The 26,494-nt window shown below is 48.1% G+C and overlaps 1 protein-coding gene across 1 annotated transcript in view; it reads left to right on the top strand.

The window, feature by feature from the left end:
• The window catches only part of DSCAML1 (DS cell adhesion molecule like 1), a 361,215-nt gene that overhangs the window by 21,742 nt on the left and 312,979 nt on the right, over positions 1–26,494 (top strand). The gene's annotated exons all lie outside the window — the stretch shown is intronic.

Below are 26,494 nucleotides of genomic sequence, written 5' to 3'. Positions count from 1 at the left end.
CGCAAAGGTCCCATCAGACACAGGCCGGTCCTGCTTCCCCGAAGGAGTGGGCTCACCTTCTTTCCTGACCACTTGGATGGGTCTGTGATGGCCCATGGCCTTAGGGATGGGAGGCAAGCCTGAAAGAGCTTAACTATGAAAGACTGTGGGGAGAGGAGGGATGAGAGGCTGGTGCATGTCCATGTTCCCGGGATTCTCAGGGGACCAGACTTGAGTGAGCATGCGTGTGGGACTCTTATTTCATGAGCTGCCTAGATGTCCCTTCAGAATCCTAACTGGCCTCATGCTGTGCCAGGAGTTGGAAGAAGAGGTTAATAGCGTGTTGTAGGGTCTCTGTTAGAGGCATGGTGATTGCAGTCCCTTCGTTGCTGGTTCCTTTTCCCTTTGCAGAGTTGTCCCTTCCACAGGAAAACAGGTCTGGAAACCCCAAGAGAGGTCCTCAGATCCTCAGAATCCCTCCATGCCTCCAGTTACAAAACCATGGGGTTTTTCCATCGCTCCAGCATTTCTCCCTGCATTGCTGTACATGGCAGAGGCCCTGCCACTTTTTCTTCCTTTCTCCATCAAGGGCCTTGGTTTTTCTTTCTCTAAAATGGAGGCACTTGACCAGATTGCTTGCTGAGTGCCCCTCCAGCACTGATGGTCCATCGCTGGGGTATAGGAAATGGTTCTAGTTGCTTGAGTTCTGCAGGTGAGTTAGAGAAGACAGACTTCTGTTCATGACACCTGTAAAGCCGGGGTTCCTAATCTTGCTACACAGCTGAAGTCCAGGGGAGCTCTTTGAAAAAACACCAGTGCCTGGGCCCCATCCCAGATCAGAATCTCTAGGGGCAGAACCTGGACATGAGCAGTTTTAAACTTTCTCCTCCTAGGGTGGCTCCAAGGTGGAGCTGGGAGACCAGTGCTTCAGCATCTTGACAGCCAAGGTGGTGTGATACTTTTCTGAGACATTAATTTTTGTTTTGCTTTTGGAACTTTTTCCTGCTCTCAGTCCCAAGCCGATGGCCAGGCCATTGTATCTCCTGGTCTCAGATCTTGTATAGGAATCAGACACTACTTGACGATACCTGCTCTTCCTGCTTTTTATAAAAACATAAGTGAACAGCAAAGATTAGGATGGGTGTTCTGGCTGGGGAGGAGAGCCTCTGAGGGCAGGGAACAAGCAGGAGACAAACAGATGCCAGAGGTGGGGTGGTGCTGTGGGCTGCTCAGTGGGTATGTCTGGAGGAAGTGGTCGGACTTCACAGGGTCCGCTGTGGGTGGCTCCATGGGGTCTTTGACTGAGGATAGGGTTCTTATATTCAAATGAGGTATAAAGTACACAGCCTGTGACCCAGAGTGATGATGTGGGCAGGGAACACCAGAAAGACCCTGGACCTTGGTGCCTCCTGGGGGAAGCCCCAGTAAGGATGGCGATTGAATGTCCTGTCTCTCCAGCAATCACATGGAAAGATGATTTAAAGAATGTAAAGAAATGTGGTATTTTCTTATAGACCAAGAATTATATTCATTAAAATAATAATAATTTTTGAGTGTTTACTATAAGCCCAGCACTGGGCTAAGAAACTTTTATATATGACCTGATTTTATCCTCCCAAAAAGTCTGGAAGTGTATTTTTTTCCCTTCACTTTTCTGAAGAGGAAACTGAGGCTCTAAGAAGTAAAGAGACTTTGGGTCACACATCTTATCATGCAGAGGGCAGGGCTGAACGCAGGGCTGTTCTTTTTTAGCCTGTGGCCTGAACCCCACATGGAACTGCCTCCTGGCACTCATACAAATGTATCCAAGAAGAGTTACTCTGAGTCCAACAGAGGCTTGTGTGCTGTAGACAAGGGGGAGCCTGGCCTCAGGAAGGTGAAAAAGTCAGTGCTGATATTTGGGAAAGGTTCATAGACCTGGGTCAAGTGTAATGACTAAGAGCCCAGAATCTAGGATCAGACTGCCAGGGCTTGAAACTCAACCCTCTGGGTAACTTTTACCTCCATGGTGGCTCATTTTCCCCAACGATAATAAAATGGGGTGATGATTGACCTACTTCACAGGGATCAGGTAGGAATGAAACTAGTTCACGTGTCAGATGTTTCAAACACTGCCTGCCACACTCTGAGGAAGGGCTGGGACTGTGATGATAATTATAAGGGGACGAGAGCGTTCTCCTCTTTGTCCTGCTGGTTCCTATTGTGGAGTGTGTATTTCTGTGTATCAGGGTCTGTGTGCCCCGCCGGACTGAGCTTCCCAAGGGTGGAACCTGGATTGTTTTCATGCACACAGCCCTCTGCCTCCTAACACACCCCCTTTTACCACAGGACAAATGCTCACCAAATGTCCTGTGGATATGTGAGTGGATGATTGGGAGAGTTCTGAAAGAATGGGGGGACTGCGTGCACAGAGGCATTGGGATAGGCTGAGCGTGGGGGGCGTGAGGTACTTAGAAGCTCATCTCAGGCAGGAGAGACGAAGGTTAACCTGGCTCCTGTGTGGAGGAGCTGGAGGCAGTGAGCTTCCCCCAGGCTCACTGTTGTTGGTGCTTCAGGGCTGTCTTTGATGTCAAGCCTGGGCTGGTGGCCCCAAAGGGGATAATTATCAGGGAAGTGGGCTAGACGCTAATCTGCTGGGCTCTGGTACACATCAGTTCTGTAAGACCTCCCTCTTCCTTGCCTTGAGCCTCAGAGAATTTTCCTCCCCTGCCCAGTTCTCCCAAGTCCATCCAGCATCATTCTAGATCCTCTGTAGCTACGTTTTAGATCCAGGGATGGACTTTCCAAAGCACATGCAGCCAATTATAACAGCCTCACAGAGGAATTAATGAGAACCAGAAAGAGTCGAGTTTTGCATCCTCCAGGCTCTGCAGATAAAGGGCCAGAACTTGGGTCTACCTGCCTCAGGCTTTAATTTTGGAAAATGCAAATGGCTTATTGATTTTTTTCATAAAAACAGGATACTTTGCTATCCATACTGGGGTGTGTGTGTGTGTGTGTGTGCGCGTGTGTGCGCGCACGTGCGCGTGTGTGTGCATGCGTGCATGCGCATGTGTGTGTGTTTCAGCTGGGATGCCGGACAGCGGCTTTTCATGGTGATAGGGGGAGATATAATGCTGGGGTTGCCTTGAGGTTAAGGAAGCACTTCCTTAGGAGCTCGAGTGACTGTCCTCTGACACTTTGGGGCAGCTACTGGAGCAGGAAGAATGGTGTTGACTTTGATCTCTGGGTCTGCAGAGCTGGGCTCAGATCCTTCAACCACAGGGCCAGCAGGTACAGGCGAGAGAGCAGGAGGAGGAACAGGAGGCTTGTGTGGGCCATTCAGGGCCCACAGGACGGGTGCTCTGGGAGGAAGGGGTGGTTGCAGACCCCTATAAATGAGGAGGGGGCCCTCCAATACTCTCTGAGGGCGGTTGAAGGAATTAGAGGCCGGGACCCTAAGCAAGCCCTATGGGTTGGTATTGGCTCACGGGTTGGCCTTTCCAGTTGTACCCATAGGGAGGGGCAGGTAAGCCTCCTGGAGCCACTGCTGAAACTCTGAGCCACTTTGGGGCTGTGCTTTGCACAGGATAGGTAGAGGTTAGAGAGACAGCCCAAAGTGCTACCTTCCCCAGCGTGACCTCCCACCCTTGCCCCTCTCTTCCTCCTCCTTCCTGCCCCCCCCCCACCAGCTGGTCAGCTTCCTCCCATCGGGCTCTTCAGTGATGTATGTAAAATAGCACAGAGCCTCTCACCTCGGAGCTGGCAGAGTGCTACCTCTTACTTCTTTCCAGGGAGACTTGGTCTGAAGTAAACTGGCTCTACAGAGTGTGTGGAGTGGGGGTAATAGGGCAAAAGGCTGTGTGTAAATGTAAATTAAAATTAAGACCTCCAGTGAAGCTGAGATGTGGCTTAATTTCCCATCTGCATGATCACCATTACAATGCATGTTACTGGATATAAAGATAAATCCGGCCCTGTTCCTAATAGCTTTTAATTTCCACCAGACCTGATTATATTGATGCGGGCTCCTTGTGGGAGTTTCCCAGCATGCTCTTCCCCAGCATCCTGACTGGTTGTCTGGGCCCCAGTGGGGAGTTTTGGCCACTGCTCAGATGTGTGGACCAGATGTATCTGCCTGGATGTGGAAGACAAGCCTGGAGCCGCTCCCTGGTCCAAGTGGGCGGGGCTCTTGGCTGCTGGGTGGTCATCAGGGCTTGGCTGAGGTGGGAGTGCACAATGGACCCTGTGTGTTGGGGGAAGGGAGAAGCAGGAGCAAGGAGAAACAGCTAGAGGGTTCTTTTGGAAAATGGGCAGTGTTCCCAGACCACAGGTGGGAGTCAGTGAGCCCACCACCCATTGCCCCCCTTCCTAAAGGTCCCCAGTGTTCCAAGTTGCTCATAGGTTTTCATACCTATTTGTATTTGGTCCTGCACCTCCTCTGCCTGTCTGCACTGATCCCTTCTTCTTTATTATTGACACTGCACTCTTCCTTTGTCCTTTCATGTGTCCCCTTCCACGAACCTCAACATCAGCCTGCAGCAGACCTATGGCTCCTCTGGTTCCATTCCTGGAACACTTAATTCACTGTGTCTCACGGTAGAGGAGATTGTTTCTGTCTGTCTGCTGCAGGAGAGTGGACAACTCCATCTCCCCCATCTCTTTATCCCCAGGGCCCTCACAGCACCTGTTACAGTGTAATAATAAGAAGATTAATGATAATATTCATTATGTATTGAGACTTCCTTTGTGTTAGGCATTCTACATATATTACCTCTAATCCACACAATAACCCTTTAAGAAAGATAGTTTTTGTTTTTCTATTTTCCCCCCAATTTTGTATAAATGAGGACAGTGGAGGCCCAGGGAAGTTAAGCAACTTCCCCAAGACCACACAGCTAATAAGTGGCCTGGGTCTGAGCTGGGCTCCTTCAGTTGCTCTATTTCCTGCTGCCTCTCGGGAGCAGGCTCCTCATTAGGAATGACCTGTCCTCAGATTCCAGCATAGGAGGAGGGCTCATCCCTGTTTCCTGCACTTGCTTGGGGGCCAAAACACGTCCCCAGCACTTGCCCTGGCTTCTGGCTCTGTGCGCGGTGACCAGAGGCTTTGGTTTTTCTCAACGGCAACAGCTCTCCAGCTGCACGATCAGTGAACAACCATTCTAACAAGGAGGCTTTACCAGGCCCTGGCTCTGTCTGGGGTCCAGTGGGATACACAGAGTTGGTCCTGATCTGGGAACTTAGGATTCTGTTCATGTCATCAGCTCTGATGGACAAGGATGGATAATCCCAGCACAGTAACAATCAGATATGATCTTGCTTGGCTTTGGAATGCAGGGTTAGCGTATTAATTGCATTTTGCTCCAGCTGATGCTAAAGCTACTTGGATCCCATGAATCTCCACCAACTTGGATAGGGGATGGCACAGATGAGAGAGCCCAGGTGGTGCTTGGAAAACTGTTGGGCACATGTAGGCTACAAATGAACAGAGTCACTTACTGTAGGGCCTTTAAGGTCATATGGTCCAGCCTCTTCATTTACTGATAAAGAAATGGAGGCCCAGACCAATGCCCTCTTCTGTCCCTTCCCTCGTCTCTCTTCCTCATTCTCAGAGCATAACATCTTAACTACTCATGCGATGCTTTTCTTTTACTATCAGACTTCTTTCCTTCCTTGTCTGTCTAACCTACCCATCTTTCAAAGTCTGGTTCAAATACCCCTTTTTTCCCCATGATGTCTTTCCCGATTTCTGCTAAGAATGGATTTAAAAATCATCCAGATTAACCTCCTTCCAGGGTATCCTTTTCTGAACTCCATCCGAAATTTATCAGTTCCTTGCTCAAGACACTAATCGTATTTTGTCCTATAATATTTTAAAATCTGTGTTATCCTCACTATGAGAATGTCTAATCAGCAAGAGCGGGAACTGTGTTTCATTCAGACCCCTATCCCCTCCAGTATTCAGAGAAGATGATTAATGATGGTGATGAAATGACAGATTCTCTTTCTCCCCTGCTGGACTGCCCTGTGGCAGGCAGGAAGGAAGGAGACCTGCCTAAGGTCACATGGAAAAATGATAACTTTACAAAATCTGGGCTTGACGGCAAGCCTAGATTTGATCTCTATTACACTGAGCTGCTTCAGAGCTACATTGAGAGAGACCACTTCTGTGGATTCCTTCTGTGACACTCTTTGTTCAGGTGCAAAATCAGGAATCTCAGCTCTTGACTACTTAAGGGCTTGGAGAAAATGGGCTGGGATTGTCAGACTGTACTAATATGAAATAGATGGTGTGCTCAAGGTAATTTAACAAATGGGAGCTAGGCAGAGTTTCATGCCTTATGGAGGAATTAAGCTTGACCATGACCTGTTTCTTGCCTTCAGCAGCTCCTATCTAGGGGTTTTAGTATCTTCCCAAGAAGAGATGATATATCAGAGACTGAGATTCTTTCTGATGATGTCTGCTCAGAAAGGCTCTTGAAGGAGAGGGAGGCCTTGGAGCAGAAATAGCACATTGGGTGAGGTCACAGTGTGGGGAAAGGACAAGGAGAGGATGGGGTGACCTGGGGATGTGGCTGGAGGGTAAACAGAATAGGTGAGAGAGAAGTTTGGAAAGGACATCTAACTCATAAAGGTTCTATCTAGTTCTGGAGAAAAATGGCAACCTGATAATAATGACTAATGTTTATGGAGCACTCCTGAGTTTCCAGGCTCTGTTCTAAACAATTTATATGCTTAGTTCGTTTAACCTTCCCAGAACTCTGAGGCTCAGTAGATAAGCATTCTCCATTTTATAGATGAACAAACTAAGGCACAAGGATGCTAACTGAATTGCCAAGTTAGGCACCAGCAGAGCCACAGTTTAAACTTTTCGTCCAGACTCTATTATTTGTGCTTCTGAAGCCTTTACTGTGTTGTCTCATAAAAAATTAATATACAGAATATATATATTTTTTAAAAACTGCTGCAAATCAACAGGAAAAAGACAACACAATAAAAAAATAGGATGATAGATACAAGCAGACAATTTACCGAAGAGGGAGAGGTAGGGGAATGTGGCAGAAAGAAGTCAGGCTGTGTAGTCTGCTAGTTCTAATCTGTGACCTGGAGCAACTTACTTACAAAGCTTCTGTTATTTCACCTATGAAATGGGGACCATGAAACCTACCGTATATGGAATCCTTTAGATGAACATTAGGCCTCTGACAAGACTTGGATTCTCAGATGGAAAAAGAGTGGACTAAGCTCAGAAGGGAAATTGCCTACCCAGCTTCATGATGCGGTCCAACCATGGGCCATGCTACCTTCTCTGGGTACCGGGCTGGAGACATGATGCAGGTCAGCCAGGGATGCAGCCTCCCAGAGGATCTGTGAAACTGGGATCACTGGAGAATGGTTTCCCCTAAACATGATCTTGAGAAAGCTGTAAATAGCTGGGGCCAGGTGGATGATCACTGCAGTGATTTTAACTCAAATAGGCCATCATGATATCTGGGCAGAATGAGAGAAACAAAACGGCTGTTGTTTTATTAATCTCTGTATTCGCTTATGCCTTGCATGGTGCCGGATCAGAATGATGTTGAGGAAAGAGGGAAGGTGTGTGGTTTGGTATTAGCATAGCAAAGATCAACTCCACAAACTATCTGGGTCTCATCCACTCAGTCTCAAATCCTGTCTCAATAATAACACTAAGCAGTTTAAAAGGTGCTTTTACGTGATCTCACTGACTCCTCAAAGGAACCCCCATTCCTTTCTCCCTTTTACAGATGAGGAAAGAGATACAGCGAGGTTCTGGGACTTGTGTAATTAGAAGAAAAGTCAGAAGGAAGAGATAAAAATGTATTAAGATTTACTTTTATGCAGGGCCCTGTGGCATGTACCTAGATGTCAGTTACCTCATTTAATTTTCCTGTTAACCCTGCAAGGGAGGCGTGCTACCCCCATTCTTAAGTACAAAGAAATGAGATTCAGAGAGGCCAAGCAGTTTGGTCCAGGGTACACAGCTTCTCAGTGGCAGAGCCTATGCTTGGACCCAGAGCTTTTGTCCCCAAAGCCCAAGCTCCATTTTGGTAACATACTTTAATGACTTCACCCTGAAGGCTGACCCAGGGACTCACGACAATTACTCTTTCTCTCATCAAAGCAGTTGTAGAGAGGAAAAGGCAACTGATCCCTTAATTTTGTTGTTGTTGCTTATTGTTTGCTTTTATGGGGAAGGGAACATCTGATTCAGACTCCCTCATCTTCCTGTTCTGAGGGCAGAGAGAAAAATCCACCTTCAGTACCTATTGCAGTCACCAACCTTTTTGGCAACAGGGACTGTTTTTACGGAAGACAATTTTTCCACGGACTGGTGGTGTAGGGGGCATGGTTTCGGGATGATTCAAGCGTACTACATTTATTGTGCACTTTATTTCTATCATTATTATGTCAGCTCCACCTCAGATCATCAGGCATTAGATCTCAGAGGTTGGGGGACCCTGCCTTAACAGAACCTTTGAAGGTTAGAGATTACAGGGAACCATTTTGAAGCAGCCAAGTAATTCTCTCCTAAGTCAGATGGCCTAAGGTGAAATGATATTCATAGTGATAGTAATAATAAGAAAATGAGTGATCTGTGATTGAGATCTTGTGTGATAAGTGCTTTTCATGAGTCATTCATTTCATCTTCATAAGTGTCCTAAGTTGTAGGTGGCATGATTAGCTCCATTTGGCAGATGAGCAGCCTGAGGCAGAGAAGCCAGTTCTCTGCCCAAGGCCATAGAGGGCATAGTAGGGCAGGATCTGAGCCCAGATGGTTCAGTTTCAGCTCTTGGAGGTGACCTGGGTTACCTTGCACTGGACCCTGACGTCTGTGTCATCTTTCACTTATATAGTGTGATCAGGTTTATAAAGCCAGTTCACAGGCAGCATCTTACTGAATCCTTCCAACCCATCTGTGGGAGACACGTTCTTAACCTTACTTAGGAAACCAGGCTTGGGGAGAGCAGAGGGGCCCCTTCCAAGGTTACACAGCCAGCGATGGGTGTACCAGATCTCTGGTTTGACGCTCGCATCCCAGGAGCTCTTGAGGCCCCCACCTGGAGCGAATGCCCGCAGCTCCCCAGCACCCCTTCCTGTCTCCCTGCAGGCGGGCTGCTCTGCGTTTGCATGCCAGTTGGTTGGTTCCAGAACCATCAGCCGCAGCTCCTCAGTCAAGCAGAAATGTCTGTGTTCACAGGTGCCTCTGGCGGCGTGTGCATGTGTCGTATTTTGCTTTTCCTTTTAGTTCATGGCAGGTGCTGCATTTCCCGAGCACCCACTGGGTGAATTTCAGGAGATTTAAGACAATTGCAGATGAACGCTCTGCCTTGGGATCACACCGTGGCAGTGGACACAGAACAAGCAGCATTGTTTGCTTAAGTTGGCACCTCTGTAAGTTACCCTGAAATCAGAGCAGAATTCTTTATAGAAGGTTATCCTACACATAAATCATCATTAGACTACCTCATTTTTGTTTAATGCCTACCTAACTGTGCTGGAGTCTAAAAATGTGTGTTTAGTGAAGTCAAGGGTTGCAGGGAAATTATAGGGTTTTCAAAAACCCATTTGCTTTGCTGGTGCTCACATCAGAATCAATCTTGCCTTTAGTTCTCAATCTCATTGCAAACATGCAGTATGGCTCGCCGAATTCTGGCATTTAATGTAGGGTAGCATTTATTCAGAAGAAGCCAACGGTGCTTACAGAATGGTAGAGCTATGTATAGATGGCACTTCCTGCCAAGCCTGTGATTTTGAACTCTGTTGCGTATCAATGAGACTTCGCTGCCAGAGCTGGAGCCACGTGGGATGGGCCGGAGCAGAGGCTGGCGGTGGGAGGGGAGCTGGCGTTCATCACCCCACAAGCCTCACTGCACGAGCACACAGTAGGTGCTCAGGCAGCGACTGTTGAGTGCCTAGAGAGTGTTTAACCAGGAAGGTGACTGACCTGGGGATTAGGTTGTAAATGAAATGGGTTGTTTGTTTTTTTTGGCCACACTGTATACCATATGGGATCTTAGTTCCCCAACCAGGGATTGAACCTGTTCCCCCCTGCAGTGGAAGTACAGAATCTTAGCCACTGGACCACCAGGGAAGTCCCTGAAATAGATTTAAATGATGGGAAAGATGTGGTCCTGTGGCTGCTGGAATAAAGCCTTCGTTGGCTCCTGGGATGCCCAACATCTGCTAGATCTACCTGCAACCCCTTTGTGGTGCAGTGATGCTGTGCAGCAAAGATGAAAGGGTGTGGGCTCTGGCCTCCGAGATACTTGGGCTCAGATACTGTCTTGCTCCTTGCTTGCCATGTGACCTTCAGTTCAGTTCAGTCGCTCAGTCGTGTCCGACTCTCCGCGACCCCATGAATCACAGCACGCCAGGCCTCCCTGTCCATCACCAACTCCTGGAGTTCACTCAAACTCATGTCCACAGAGTCGGTGATGCCATCCAGCCATCTCATTCTTGGTCGTCCCCCTCTCCTCCCGCCCCCAACCTTTCCCAGCAAGTCCTTTAACCTCACTGAGCTTCAATGTCCTCACATGAAAGCAAGAGAAACTGTACTTTTTCTATATAGGGAAAACATATTTTCCACCTATAGTTTGTATTTTTCTATATAGACCTACTTCCTATATATAGATCCTTTCTCTATGTGTAAGTTTTCCATTTTTCCTGGTTCTGAGCAGGCATGTGATTAACTGTACCAGGATTAGTCATCTTCTTGAGACCCAGAAGATCTCTGTGAGGAATGAGGTTCTAGGAGCGAACATCCAGGTGTGAGCACTGTCTCGTGTGTATACAAAAGCGAGCATCCAGGGATGAGCAGCCCAGGGTGAGCAGACAAGGTTGAACAGCCAGGAATAAGTATGCAGAAGGATGGTCTTGGCTCTCATTACCCTGGAGGTCGCTTGGCCTTCAGGGTTAAGGGCACAGATTAGAAAGGTCAGGAGACAAGTCTCATCGGGGGCGGAGGCAGGGTAAATCCTTCGTGTTACCCTGCATGGCTGACGCCTGCTCCCTAACATTTAACCTTGGCTTTTGTAGTCTGGGCTTCCCTTGTGGCTCAGCTGGTAAAGAATCTGCCTTCAGTGCAGGAGACCTGGGTTGGGAAGATCCCCTGGGGAAGGGAAATGCTACCCACTCCAGTATTCTGGCCTGGAGAATTCCATGGACTCTACAGTCCGTGGGGTCACAAAGAGTCGGACACGACTGAGTGCCTTTCACTTTCACTTTGTAGTCTACCTGGCATCTTGCTGTGCGCAGAATCCTCATGAGTTTAGGCATGTGTCTTTTGGGGCTGCCGAGCCTGCCTTTTGTAATGAAATGCAAAGCTAGTTGGAAGTAGGAACAACCCTCTGCCTTCCAGTACACGGGGCAGGTGGTGCTCAGAGGCTTCCTATAAACTGGGAATGTTTTCCTCTCATGCATTGAGATTCCCCTCTTCCATTTCAAGGCCAGGGCTTATCTTTAGGGACCTGGGGTCCCCAGGAATCTGGACCGTCAGCTGGGAAACAGATGAGAGTGGGAGACAGAAGCCCATAGCGAGTGGCAGTGTGCAGTCAGGCGTCGGGTAACCTTTGCCCTCTGTGCGGTGTTTCACTGGGCTCTCGGACTTTGTGAAGCAGAGGAATCCCTTCTGAGAGCATGTGGCAGGGGTCCCTCTTCGCTGCCTTTCAGAATGGGACACAGAAAAGGAAAGGGCTTCTATCTGGACTATTCCAGAGCCTTCTATCCTGGCACAGGCCGAGGGATGCAGTTGTGAGAAGTTCGAGGGACTAGTTGTCCCCGTCAGGTCTCCGCGCAAGAAGAGGCACAGACTCCATTGGACTGCTCCTGGCAGTGTCGGGTCCTTCACTGACTTCATTCCCTGCATCTCTCTAGGTGGCTGTGCTGGCATCAACAGCAGTCAGGTGGTTGAATTTTCAGTTCATTTTTTAATCCAGCAGATGTTTTTTGAGCACTTCCTGTGTTCAAGATGCCGTGTTATATAGACAGTGATTCCTGAGGGTCTTTGCTTGAGGATCTCAGGGGATGTGAAGAAATTCCTCTTCCTGCACACCAAAGAAACTCATGTTAATTAAAATAAATCTGTGTGTGTATATACAAGTAATATGCACGGTGTAACTGGTACATGTCAACTGTGCACACACATGCACTCACACACTCACTCACTTTTCCTTGCCTGTGTAAAGTGGTGAGAGATTCACCTGAATAGACCAGAAGCACCCAGAGCAGGGGCCAGGGCAGACAGCCTGGCCCACGATCTATAGGAAAGCGCATCGCCACGGGAGCATAAACCTCAGAAGTGTGTCTGGGTGAGTGTTTGGGTCTGGGCCTTTTCTCCTGAACAAAGAGAACAAATCCTTATTCCCTCCTCAACTCCTCATTCAGCTCACAGTCTTCTGGGTTGGGCTGGGGGTGGCCCACGTGTTCTGAATTTTATGGACAGTTTTGGATGGATCATGATTTAATAAGGCCTGTTTGGTCCAGGAAGGGTGAACGGAAGCCAGGATGATGTGGGGCATGATCAGCTTGTCTGCAGAGGACTTGCTGTCTAACAGGTGGGATGAACTGGGGACACAGGTGAGCCCACCACGAGGCAGAGTGTGATGCGCAGACACATGGCCTCTGGGGGCTCAGAGGCGGGCGCCCTGCCTTCTGTGATTAGCACAGGTGCCGTGCAGGGTGGCAGTTCCCGTGGGTCGTGGAGGATGGATGTTTTGGCAGGCGGAGCTCCTGCAGGGGAGACTGTTCTAGACCTGTCAGCTCTCAACTTTAGAGTCGCCTGGGGAGATTTAAAAAAAACAAACACCAATGGCCAGCCCAACCCCAAACAATTAAGTCAGGATCCTTGGGGGAAGCCCCTGGCACCTGGATTCGTGAAAGCCCCCCGGGGTGAATCTAGTGAGCAGCTGGGTTGCAAACCCCTGTTTAGGAAACCATGGTGTGGAGGAGTGGATGTAAAATCCAGGAGTGCCAAGAACAAGGCTGCACGCTTTAGGGGGAGAAGCCTAGTTTGGCCAGAGCTCAGGGTCCACATAAGGGTAGGGTGTGGTTGATGCTGCATTGAGTTGTGTGTAATTGAAGGGCAGTGGGGAGCCACTGAGGATTTTGATAGGGAATATTCTGGAAGGACTTTTGGGAGTTAGTCATCTATGATTAAGGATGTTCCTCGAGACACGGTGGTCATCCTTGCTCTGCCTCCTGGAACCGAGGTCGGCCTTGAATTTCCTAGGAAATTTCCTGGGCCTCCTTCAGGCTGATGGCTGTCCCTCACCCCACACTCTCCCTCTTTTTCCTGCCACTCCCCAGGCGTCTGTCCCATAACCCAGGGCACTGGTAAGGTGGACGCAGGAGCTTGCCAGTGAGGCCTGTAGGAGGAAAGGCCCCATGATGTCACACCCAGAGTTTAAGCAGGATGGGGATCTGAGGCAGGCTCGACATTCTCTTTATAATACGTGTGAATAAATTTATATTGTGCTTTTAGAGTTTACAGCACATTTTATGTGTGTTCCACTTTGACTTTTATTTGTGTGAAACACATATCCCGACTTACAGATGAGTAAACAGAGGCTCAGAGACTTTCAGGAACCTTTCTCTGCTGCCTCTCTGATTTCTCCTGTACTTGGGAGAAGAAAACCTTTGGGACAGAGTAGGGAGCGCTTCAGGCCAGCATTTATTCAGCCACTGGACTATGGGCCAGACACTGTGCCAAGCACTGTCACAGTGGTAACCTCATGTTTCAAAGACAGAATATCTTTTCTGTTTCCTCGTGGTCTGTGGCCCAGGAAGAATGGGAAGCTCCTTAGCTTCACCAGCAGTGACACAGCTGGGTAAATAAACCGCAGGACCACTGCTCCAGGTCTGTTTGGGTGTGCACCTCATCAAGACCCTTTTCTGGTATCTCATTTTATTCTTGTGAGAGATGGTATCACCCCCACTTTCAAGTGAGGAAACTGAGGCTCAGAGAAATACCTTTCTCTGGCCAGGTAGCAGAGTCAGATGGCAAAGAAGGCCATGCTGTGTGGAGTACATTGGCACTGCGCTGACTCCTTGTATGGAGTTGGGGGGATAGTAAAGCACACAGCACCTGCCTTGCCACTATGAAGAGCAGTATGGCGGTTCCTTAAAAAACTAAAAATAGAGTTATCCTATGATCCAACAATCCCACTCCTGGGCATATATCCAGAGAAAAATTAGAGTTCTAATTTGAAAAGATACATGTACCTCAATGATCATAGCACCACCATCATGATAGTCAAGACATGGAAACAACCTAAATGCCCATCAAGAGATGATTGGTTTAAGATGATTGTGTATGTATTACACACACACACACACACACACACACACACAGAGGAATATTACTCAGCCATAAAAAAATGAAATAATGCCATTTGCAAAAATAGGGATGGACCTAGAGATTATCATACTAAATGGAGTAAGCCAGACAGAGGAAGACAAGTATTATATGACATCATTTATATGTGGAATCTAAAAAATAATACAAATGAACTTGTATACAAAACAGAAATACACTCACAGGCATAGAAGACAAACTTAAGGTTACTGAAGGGAGGATAAATTAGTAGTACGGGATTAACAGACACAAAACTACCAAATATCAAATAGGTAAGCCACAAAGATTTACTGGAAAACACAGGGAACAATATTCAACATCTTGTAATAACCTACAAGGGAAAATAATCTGAGAAATATATATAACTGAATCACATTATTATACACCTGAAACTATTACAATATTAAAAAAACAACTATATTTCAATTTTAAAATATCCATAAAGCATCTGCTGTGTGCTAGGCACTATTCCAATTGTGCCTATCCAATTCAAATTATTCAATTTGTATAAACTAACTTGTTTAGTCCTCCCAATATCATGTTACAGTAGGTAGAAAGATCATCCCCATTTTAAAGTTGAAGGAAATGAGGCATGTAGAGTTGAAGTAACAGGAGCTGGAATGACAGGAAAGCTATGACAAAGCTAGACAGCATGCTAAAAAGCAAAGATCACTTTGCCAACAAAGGTCCATATAGTCAAGGCTGTATGTATCATTGTGTGTGGTTGTGAGAGTTAGACCATAAAGAAGGCAGAGCGCTAAAGAATTGATGCTTTCAAACTGTGGTGTTGGAGAAGACTCTTGAGAGTCCGTTGGACTGCAAGGAGATCAAACCAGTCCATCCTAAAGGAAATCAACCCTGAATATTCATGGGAAGGACTGATGCTGAAGCTGAAGCTCCAGTACTTTGGCCACCTGCTCCAAGCAGCCAACTCATTGGAAAAGACCTTGATGCTGGGAAAGATTGAGGGCAACAGGAGAAGAGGGTGACAGAGGATAAGATGGTTGGGTGACATCACTGATACAATGGACATGAACTTGGGCAAACTCTGGGAGATGGTGAGGGACATAGAAGCCTGGTATGCTGCAGTCCTTGGGGTCGCAAAGAGTTGGACACGATTAGGCAACTGAACAAGGAGATCCAACCAGTCCATTCTAAGGGAGATCAATCCTGGGTGTTCATTGGAAGGACTGATGCTAAAGCTGAAACTCCAATACTTTGGCCACCTCATGCGACGAGTTGACTCACTGGAAAAGACTCTGATGCTGGGAGGGTTTGAGGGTGGGAGGAGACGGGGACGACAGAGAATGAGGTGGCTGGATGGCATCACCGACTCTATGGACATGAGTTTGAGTGAACTGCGGGAGTTGGTGATGGACAGGGAGGCCTGGCGTGCTGTGATTCATGGGGTTGCAAAGAGTTGGACATGATGAGCGACTGAACTGAACTGAACTGAGGCAACTGAACAACGATAACAACTCAGCTCAGGCCACACAACTGGTATGAAGAAGAGTGGAAACTCCATCCCAAGCCACCTGGCCCCAGAGCCCACTCTTCACTTTTCAACCATGCCATCCAGATCTTCTGCTTTTCTGTTCCAGGCTGTTCCCCTTGACTGGGTTAGGAGTCAGGAGGGAAAGCACAAAAGTCAAGCTCCTGTCTGGGCCCTGGGTGTGCAGATCCGAGGCGACCTCATCTGGAGGGAGCATGTCCAGGTGTGAGGACTACATCTGGAGGCCAGGTGTCCAGGTGTGACCCCTTTAAGGACCATTCTGCTCTCTGCCTCTTCCCTCTTTCTTTTGGATCATTTGTGTAATGGTCACCAGCTCTCCCAGAGTCTGGTAAGCATCAGGCTGGAAAGATGGGGAGGGGCCCTTGGTTTCAGTTCCAGCTCTCTCACAAAATGATTTTGTGCTCCCTTGCTGGATGTCAGTTTCCTCACCTATAAGTGAAGGAGCTAAAACGGATGATCCTGTAGACCCCTTCCAGGTCGGTTCAATTTAACAAATTCTACTGAGCTCCATGTGCCCTCCATCAAACAGTGACAGGTCTGTGTCCTGGGGAGGCAAGCATGGTAAGGAATGAGCTCCAACACATGTATTCCTTAAAGAAATTCTTGCACAGGTGCAAGACAGGAATTGTCACAGCAGCCGTGTTTGTGATAGCAAAACAACGGAGACCAATATGGATAAATTAAATCTGTTATATTCCAACAATGAAATACTATACTGCAGGGGAAACGCATGAATCAGAGCTTTACAAATCAACCTGGACATGTCATTGAAACATGCGGAATGGAAAAAGCACAGTGCAGAAGGGTGTGTATGTTATGATACCATTTGCATAAAGTTTGAAAACATGCAGAACAGTATCCTGTGTTGTTTCTGGCTACATGCATATGTAGCAAAAGTACTGAAACATGCGGGAGAATGATAAACACCATATTTAGGGCAGCGCTTACCTCTGACGAAGGAGGCAACGGGCTCATGGAGAGAAACACAACTGCTTTCCGAATGTCTTAGTTCTTAAAATGTTTCTTCTAAAACAGATCACAAGAAGATATAGTCAAAGCTTGAATATTTTCATATTACTTTTTTCCTTTTTCTGTAGGCATGATATATTTCATTAGAGAAGTAATCATTTCAACATCATAGGCAAAATGCCAGGAGAGGGATGAGGTTACAGGCTGGGTGCCTCTGTGATAGTCTAGGTCTGGGGGATTGGGAGCAGAGAGCAGAGGTTGGTGGTGAAAGTGAGATTTGGGGGCTGATCCTGGGGGGCCTGAGTTGGTGGGGTTGGGGAGGGGTGGGTACACAGCCCGCATCTCAGCTATGCCCTCCATGACCTAGTTCCTGCCACCTCTGCCTGGGCCACCTTGGCCAGGCTTGGTGCTCAGTAGCTATTAAATAACAACAGTGAAACGGTGTAAATGTGAGAGGGGGAGAGATGTGTCTGCCTCGAGATTCCACTGTAATCCGTTTCCTGATTTAATGAGAGTCTGGAAACCCAGTGTGAGGCCACTAAAAATTAAGAATACTGGGAGTATTCATAGGGCTGAGACCCCCTTGCTCTCTGAAGCTGGGAACCAAGGAGCATCCTGGCAGTCTTCCCTCTGTCCTTCTGTCCTGAGGGGCAGTTGATCAATGTCAGAGGCCAGCTGGGTAGGGACAAGTGACTTGGGGGTGGAGGAGGGAAGTGCTCAGATAATTACCCATTTTGAGAAGTTTACTCCCAATTCCAGCTCAAATTACAAGAGAAGGCTGGGAGCCCAGGTCATATCAACAGGGAAACCTGAGAGAAAAAAGTGATCTTCTGGCGCTCCTGGGGCCTGGTGAACACAGGATGTGCTGGGGAGAGGGCAGGCAGGGATCACCAGATGCTGCCTTCTAGAATACTTAGTTCTATTCCAGCTTGCCTGGAAACAATGATTTCCCCCGTCCTGCCTTTCCTCTGCTTCCCCTACCCTCTTACATACCCAAGTTCCCAGGTGGCACATGAGGATGGTAGAATTGATTTGTCAGGGCTGGAGGGGCCTTGGAAGCCCTGGAGCCCAGGCCCCTGCTCATTATATAGATGCCCTTGGTAGCCTTGAAGGAGCTGGGACCCAGTCCTCAAGAAGCATCCCACTGCAGGATGAGGGCAGATGTCATCCTCAGCAAGGTGGGTCTGGGGTGAGATTCCCCAAGGTCTGGAAGGGTTGTGAGACGGTCTAGCATGTGTGTGTATCAGGGTGTGTGCGTAGGACAGCGTCTGTACCTTGTTTATCATAAGCAGACAGATAACAGACGTGTTCCTGAAAAGTGAGGTCTCAATTCTCATCTGAATACGGAGGAGTGCTCTTTTTAGGAAAAACCTTGAGGTGATGTTGGCAAGCAAGGGAAGAGTTGGGCAGGCTCTGCTGATAGGAGGAGACACCAGGACAGCCTTTCTGGGAAGCAATTTGGCAGTAGGTAGCTGAAGCCATAAATGTCCATATCCTTTGGGCTCTATCCTTGAAAAGTAACCAAAGATGGCAACGAAGATTTCTGTTAACCGCTGTGTTATTTACAAAAGTGGAAAAAAAAAATTCTACATATCCTGTGATAGGAGAATGATTGAATAATTAATCATACAATAATAGAAATGAAATATTCTAATACATTTTCAATTACATGAAAAAAGATCGTAATATGATCTTAAGTTGCAAACACATTATATACGTATGGCAGGATCCCAATGGTTAAAAAATACACTCACACACACATTCACGCTTATATATTAGATGGATATCTTGACCTACTTCAAAGCTGTTAGTGATTGCTATGGTTCTTTCTGGGTGGTGAGATTAGGAGTGATTTCTGTTTTCTCTTTTATAGTTTTCTACACTCTGCAAGTACATTTTGAGAAGATTAAACGTGAAGTGGTTTTGAAAAGCCATATTTAAGTATAGGTACCTTGCAAAGTAGCTGCTGATCTTGCTAATTTAGGAAGTTCCTCCTTTATAAGTTCCTTCTTAGGCTGGGCTAAAATCTTCTTTCATGAAATTCATCCCTTAGGTCCTCACCCAGTCCCTTGCCCACCCCCAGACTTCCACAGAACCGCATAGTTTCCTTCTTTCTCTGTAGTACCCTCTGTAACGGGACAGCTGCCATCCTCTCCTGCTCATCCCCGGTTCCCCCAGTGTCCCCTCCCCCTGGCTCATACAGCCTATTTCTGCAGCAGGCCCTTGTATATTTGCAGCAGGCCCTTGTATATTTGATCTGATCTCATTGCATCCTGGGTGCCACCTCTGGTCAAACTCCAGTTTGTCAATGTCTTTCTCAAAACTCAGTCTCAGAGTGAGTGCCTTGCTCCACAGATGGTAGGAACAGAGGGTTCAATGACACCCTCGCCCCCTCCTTGCCTGGAACATGCTGTCTCCACTAGCACAGCCTGGGATCTGCCTTTTCATTATCCACTCATGATGTTGGCTGCTTCTGAGCCTCCTGGCCCTTAATAGCCCTGGGCCCTTTAACCTGAACTTCTCAACTTCCTCATTTCTAACATAGGAATAATAATATTACTCCATAACCCAGATATCATTCCGATGGTCCCTCCTCCTAAAAGCTCTGAAAGTTGTCTCTAATTTTAATTTCACATCCTTGGGAATGTCCCGTGTCCTTCCCAAGATGTCTACAAATTCTGGGAAGGTTTATGGTCTCATAGCATCACTGGCTCCTGCTTCCCGACTATTCTGAATCCCCGTTCTTTGCCCTGTGTTTCTGGAACACTCTTTCTCTGTCCTGCTGCTGACCAGATGTGACCTCAACTTCCTTCCTAATTTTCACAAAAGTCCCACCCTCACATAGGTCCACATGTATCTTGTAGACCTTTCTATGAGCTTTTGGGTGACATGGACTTCAGAAATGTACCACAGTCCCTAAGGGTTCATTGGGCACCTGCCATATTAAGCAGCCTTCCTCCTGTCCCCAGTTCTGAACTTTCAGTCCCGTCTCTGAGAGGAGCTCAGCATCACTTTTCCCTTTTCGGCTTCCTAAATTAACCTTCTAACAGGGAGGATTCAGAGGGTCACTAGGATCTTTCACACGATTTCAGGGAGTATTTTGATATTGATGTATATTAATATGTTTTTATTGTTTTAGTCACTAATTCATGTCCAACTCTTTGCCACCCCAGAGGAACTCTTTGTGTCGGGTTCCTCTGTCCATAGAATTCTCCAGGCAAGAATATTGGAGTGGGTTGACATTTTCTTCTCCAGGGGATCTTCCTGACCCAGGAATTGAATCCATGTCTCCTGCATTTCAGGTGGATTCCTTACCATTGAGCCACCAGGGAAGCCCCATATTAATACCTTTAAAAGTGAGAAAACCCACGAGAGCTGATTTGCTTCCCCTTCCCTCCTCTGGTGCTTTACCAAAGAGCAGGGCACTCCTGCTCCCAGGACTCAGGGCCTTTTCCCCAGGTGGTAGGGGGTGTAACAGAGACTCCAGACATATTGGTGGCTGTGGTTTTGGTGAGAAGCATACAGGTGCGATGTCTCATCTTAATGATGGGTGGCCAACAGGCTGTCAGTCCGCAAGCAGATGCTCCTTTGTTACCATGGTTTCAGCCCCAACACTCAGAGTCTTCCTACCCTACCTTGGGCGGGGAAACATTTACAATCAGATTTTGTGACTTCATGAAAAGGGAATGTCAGAATTCCTCAAGAATGTTAAAAAAACAAAATCAAGAACTCTTTAAAATGGCTCGTATTGCGTTTCTGACTTGACTCTGCAATTTGATTGTAGTCAAGAGGAGACTTTGTCTAGGCATTCCTGAGCAAGTGGGACTCTTCCAGAGGCAGGAAGCTCTGATGTAGGGGAGAGAGGATACGCTGGAGGAAGCAGGAGACTGGGCCTGCGTCTCAAATGGGCCTCACTTTGGGCAATTACTTACCTCTTGGAACTTCCTCATCTATCGGGTTGGCCAAAAAGTTCATTTAAGTTTTTGTGTAATACTGAATGGAAAAATCCAGATGGACGTTTTGATCAACCCATGTAAAATGCTAATGGGAGTTATTACTTTACTGGTGTTATTTCCTTGGCTATTCCTACCTGATGCTGGAAGGATTGAAGGCAAAAGGAGAAGGGGACAGCAGAGGATGAGATGGTTAGATAGCTTCACTGGCTCAGTGCACATGAATTTGAGCAAACTCTGGGAGATAGTGGAGGACAGGGGAGCCTGGTGTGCTGCAGTCCAGGAGGTCACAAAAAGACACATGTGACTTAGCGACTGAATAGTACCTACCTTAGCCAGGAGCCCGAATCAGCTACTAATACTTCCCTGGGGAATCTGCCTCCTTCCTTTAGGGCAGTTCTTCCTTAAATCTCTCTTCTGTTATAAATTAGCATTCACATAATCCATATTCCCTCTCCCTGGTCTTATTTGTATTATAGTTTTCCTTCCCAGCCCTGGACAAATCTTTTGGGACTGCGTAGAGAAAGAGGAATTAAACTCAAGTCCTGTCTAGTGACTTACAGTAGAAGTTACTGAAGGCTTCTGAGGCTTTGTTTCCTTGGACAGACAGATCACAGAGTTTGGAGCCCTAGGGTAGTGCTTCCCAACTGTTTTCACTTTTCATCGTGAGTAGAACAAAGATAATATCGACCTGGCATATTAGGGCAAAAGAATAAGGTTGCCTATAAGGGAAGTGAGTGGTTCTCATGGCTAATGGTGAGGCTCTACCTGCCTGGGACCCGCCCTGACTCATCTTGAGCTGAAGGAGCTCTGCACACAGGTCAGCCACCTGTGAAGTCATGAGGAGACCGTGGGAACATAGTGGGTAAGTAGGAAGGTACCTGTAGGTGGAGTTGGGGGTCAGTTTGAAGCTGTGATTTTCAGTGGGCAAGAAAAAGTGCCATGACAGTGCAGAGCAGCCCTGGTAGCTACCCCCCCTCCAGCCCCTTCTCTTTTTCTTCCTCCTCTGTCTCTACATGACTCCTCCCAAAGGGACTTTAATTATAAAGTCAATGTTTTCAAGAATAGCTAAAAGGAGGTGAGCCAACGAGCTGTCACTAGCAGCTTTCAAATCCTTGTTTCTTCTACCAGTGGTGGAGAAGGAACCACCCTGGCCCATGGTCCTTCCTTCACCTACTTTCTAGGAAGGTGTGTGTGTGTTGATCCATCCCCCCACCCATCCATCTCCACTGCACCCTCTGGATCCGGGCCCTGGGTCCTGGCCCTCAATATAGTCATAGCTCAGGTGACAGTCGGGGGAAGCTTCCCTTCTCAAGGAGAACTTTCGACATGAAGGTGGGGAAGATCAAGGAGCAGTGGCTGCTGAGGGGAAAGGGTGATGGAGACAGAGTGACGGCAGTGAGCTGAATTAATTCCCTGGTGTCAGATTTAATGAAGGGCTGCCTTCTGTGCTGCCTCAGAAAGGCACATCATGGAGTGATCGGTGCTGGATGCACGCACAGCTCCAATTAAGAGTTTCTGCATCTTGCAGGGCCTGGGGTGCCTTTGAATCTCTAGATTAGGGGGCTTTTGGCCCCCTCCCCCTTCCAGGCATGCACAGCCCTTATCTGAAAGTCAGGGATCTTTGCTTCTCTTAAAGGGAAAGGACTCCAGGATCTGTTTTAGCTGTGCACATGCGTCTCTCGTGGCCCTTTCCTTCTCTCATCTCCCTTAGTTGTCCTTAGGCGAGGCCTCAGCCTCTCCTTTGCAAACAGTGGCTATTCACTTGGCCCCCCAGTGACTGAATCCTACAATCACAGAGGCTTGGCACTGGGAGGGGACCTGGCACAGTCCCATAATCAGTGATAGTTGGGACTTAGAACCAGGCTCTCTGAGGCCATCTCCCTGGCTTCCATCTCTTCTGGCAGCATGCAGAGTGAACCACAGCTGCATCTAAGCCCCACTAAGTCACAGGTCCCAGCTGCCAATTCAGAGTGATGCCCACAACCATGGTAACTTAGCTGCCTATCACACTTGACAATCAACAAAAGTGTACGCTCCCCATCATCTGTTGTGCATGCTTCATTGAAAGCCAGGGAAATACTCTTACACTTGGGTTTGAGTCCCAATTCAGCCACTAACTAATATGTGACCTTGGGCAGCTTCTAGTGCTTATCTTCTCGAAGCCTCCTTGTCTCGTTTGAAAATCGAGAATAATAACACTTATTGCACAAGTTCACGACAGAGTAGACTCTCATTTTGTGGATAAAGAATAAAGATCTGAGATGAAGTGACATGTCCCCAACAGAGTGCAGTGAGTGGCCAAGTGGGAACCAGAGCACAGGGCTCCTCTTGCTGTGTTTGCACCATTGTTTGCTACAGTGATGATGCCATCCTCCTCCTCCTCCTCCAGCATCCTCATCATCATCTCAGTGTTGAGACTTTGGTCCAAACCCTCTGCTGAGTGCTTTATAGATTTCATACCATTCAAATCTGACAACAAGAGGGAGATCGGTTTTAAATGTATTCCCATTTCACAGTTGAGGAAACAGAGGCTCGGAGTGGCTGCATGTCCTGGGGTGAAGAGCTATTGAGTGCTCTCTGCAGGATTTGCATCCAGGCCCGCTAGACTCCCCACCCATGCCGTCCCTCCTTGTGTCCCCGCCCCTCCTGCCACCGTCCTGGGGTCACAGTGCTCCTGGGACAGCTGTGGGCTGAGTGACAGGACAGGCTTAGGGACTGGCTCTCGCTGGCTCATGTGTCAGGCTCTGTGTTCGCCCAGGGTGGAGAGGTTGGAGGGGGGACCTGCTCAGTCGTCCCAGTGTCCTTGCTTCTCCACTGGCCCCACATGACAGTACCATTCCTGACTTCAGAACTTGCAGCCTTTCCCAATAGGGACAGAAATAGACATCATCTCCCTGTTGTCAGAGTAGAAAACTGAGGCCCAGAGAGAGACAGCAGGCTCACACAGAGCCTCTAGCAAACCCCAACCTGTGGGCCGCCAGACCCTGCCATCTCCCCAGGCCACTCTGCTGGAGAGTCCTGGTCCTGGTGAGCAGCCCCAAAAGACACATTCTCTGCCTAATACTCAAAGAAATCTTTGTTCCAGCGACCTGCTTGTGGTGTACTTCTTCGATGTGTCCTGGCCCCAAGGGGTTGGGATGAAGCCCCTTGAAAGAGCTGGCATCCTTTCCTACCCGCCCCCGCCACAACCAGGGTTCACTCTCCTAACACTTCATCAGGTAAAATGCTGCTGTGAGATAACACTCAGAATTATATGTGCCCCAGTGCCTTCCTCTTTTTCGATGGGACTGCTAATGAGACCCTAACGTGAGCCACTGGGGTAGACGAACACAAATCATTGTCCCGCCCTGTAGGTCCAGACTGACGAAGCTTTCCCCTTCTTGCTCAGCTGTGGTTTTGATGATGAACTTCTTTTAACTTTTATGTGTGTGAGTTCAGGCCCCTGAGGATTCAGTGAAAGAGGTCTTCAGGAATCAGAGCTCCTATCTCCTCTACCCTGGAACTCAGACTTTTGATCAAAATGAGAAAGCTTATGCTAGAAAGGGAGACTCTGCCTTCTGTGATACACGCTGGATCCTTTAAGTCACACACGCGCACGCACACACACAGAAGAGGTTTGTGAACTGGTGGTGTTAAATAACATCCAGGTCAATAATGCCCTTTGCAAAAACCTTTTAATAAACTACATCCATTGATAATTAGCCCCTGTGAGAATCTTAGTCTGGGAAAGCCATGATGGAAATTGGATCCAGACGCAGACCCAGTGCTGGGAGTTGAGACTCTGCTTTCCCAGGAAAACCTTTCCCTGTTCAGCTCTACTTGGGACGGACAGAGCCACAGCCCTGGGTCAATTTCTGCAACTCCTTTTGCCTTGACCTTGAACACGGATGCTATCTCTTCCCTGTCTGGGTCTCCATTTTTCTCCCCAGGTGGCTTCAGGGATGGTCGGGGAAGCTGTGAATTGAGGACCTGTTTCTGGCTCTGTGGCTGAGGGCAGAGTTTGGCACCCAGAGAATCTCTGAAAGAGGAGTGCTTTCTGCTGCTTGTCCAGGGCTTCCCAAAGAAGTGGTGCCTTCTCTTCGTGCTGCCCTTCTGCCCAAGCCCAGAGATGGTGCCCAGGCATGTTACAGAGAGAAGTAGCTTGAGAGGGGTGAGAAACTGTCTGAAATAATTCCATCCTTCCCTGGAGACTTGGCGTGAATTTTATCTAATCACCATGGCAACAGATAAAAAAAAAAAGAAAAAAGGTGTGAGCATATCGCCTTTGCTGTGATAATTCAGATTTATATATTCAGATCAGATTGGAGTTGGAGATTTTTTTTTTTAAGGGAGCAGATGCAGCAGAAGGTGTGACTGCAAATAATGTAGCACAAATGTTTGATGATCCTGCCCTTTAAGAAGTGGAACGCAGTTTCCTGCAGTTTTTCCAGAATATAATTATTCCATCAAACCCATTGCAATGAGGACTCATTACGGGCCTGGATAATGCAGAGTCACGTCCGTGCCAACAACACGCCTGCGCACACACAAACACACACAAACACACATGCATGGGTAGCCCCAGCCCCCGCCCCCACCGCTGGCCTCCCCCAGACAGAAACCTCGGAAGGCACCCAAAAAAGGCACGAGGTCTCAGTAAGGGAAGGCTGTAACTGAAGGGCTGGGCAGGACAGCTCAGATTCCACCCCGGAAGGGAACAGAGTCCTAGCTGATGCGGGGTGAAGGGCCCCCCTTCTCCTGTCATCTCACCCACGTGAGCCTCCTGCCATTTTATAGCATGTAAACCCTCGGGGGGCAGGCACTGGGGCTGGATGATCTTGCTGAACAATGTCTGTCCAACCTGGGGGTTAATTCAGGTATTTTCATAAAGTACATGGTTCTGCACATTTGTTCAAGGTCCCATCTAGTCTGAACGGGTCTGCTGACTCCTGGGCCAGGCACTTTTCTGGTAAAGGCTTCACCTGGGGATTAGAATCATCTCCTGCCTGGGAAATCCCACAGCCAGAGGAGCCTGGCGGGCTGCAGTCCATGGACATGACTGAGTGATTAAGCCACCATCGCCACCATGACCTGCACTGTTTTCTTTCATCCTCATCTTGCTCAGTCTGGGGAAGACTGGCATGCATGCCGTGGACCATGTGCTTGGCAGCACAGACACACCCAGGAGACGCGTAATCAGTGTTTACTGGGCGTTATCTGCCCCTTCTCTGCCTGACACTCGTGCCCGCAGGTACCGCCTTTCAGCAGCCAGCAGTTTCTCTAGGTCTCATGGTCTCGAGCCATTGGAAGTTTCACTAATGGGATCACCTTCCTAATCCACTGCCCTCGCGGAGACTCAGTCTTCCTCCCATTCTGCCGGTGGAGTAGACACCCGCCCTTGCCAGCTCCCCCCAGGAAGGAGTCGGCTCAATGCCAGGGCAGGCAGCAGGATGGGGGGTGTGGGAGGAGGGAGACGGAGCCCCTTAGGGCTTAGTGGGGGTCCCCCCAGCTCTGCTCCCACTTTTTGCTGGGGGATGCATCCTCCATCATTCTCTCTCCTCCCCTGAACCAGCACGTCCCAAATGAGAAACCCAGGCCCCAAAAGGTCACGGGGCTCTTTGGGTGCAAAGCAAAAATACAGACACAGGTGTTCCAGCTTCTAAGCTGTCACTCCTCGATGCCTGTCGTCAACCACATCAAACCCTGATGTGTCAGACAGTGGCCAGACACAGGTTTGTTGCCCTG

The sequence above is a fragment of the Moschus berezovskii genome, chromosome 14 (assembly GCF_049115385.1).
Source record: "Moschus berezovskii isolate FMDL1 chromosome 14, NW_MosBer_1.0, whole genome shotgun sequence".
In the NCBI taxonomy this organism is placed as follows: Eukaryota; Metazoa; Chordata; class Mammalia; order Artiodactyla; family Moschidae; genus Moschus; species Moschus berezovskii.
Note: the sequence above shows the minus strand (reverse complement) of the source record. Positions and strands in the feature narration are given on the sequence as shown.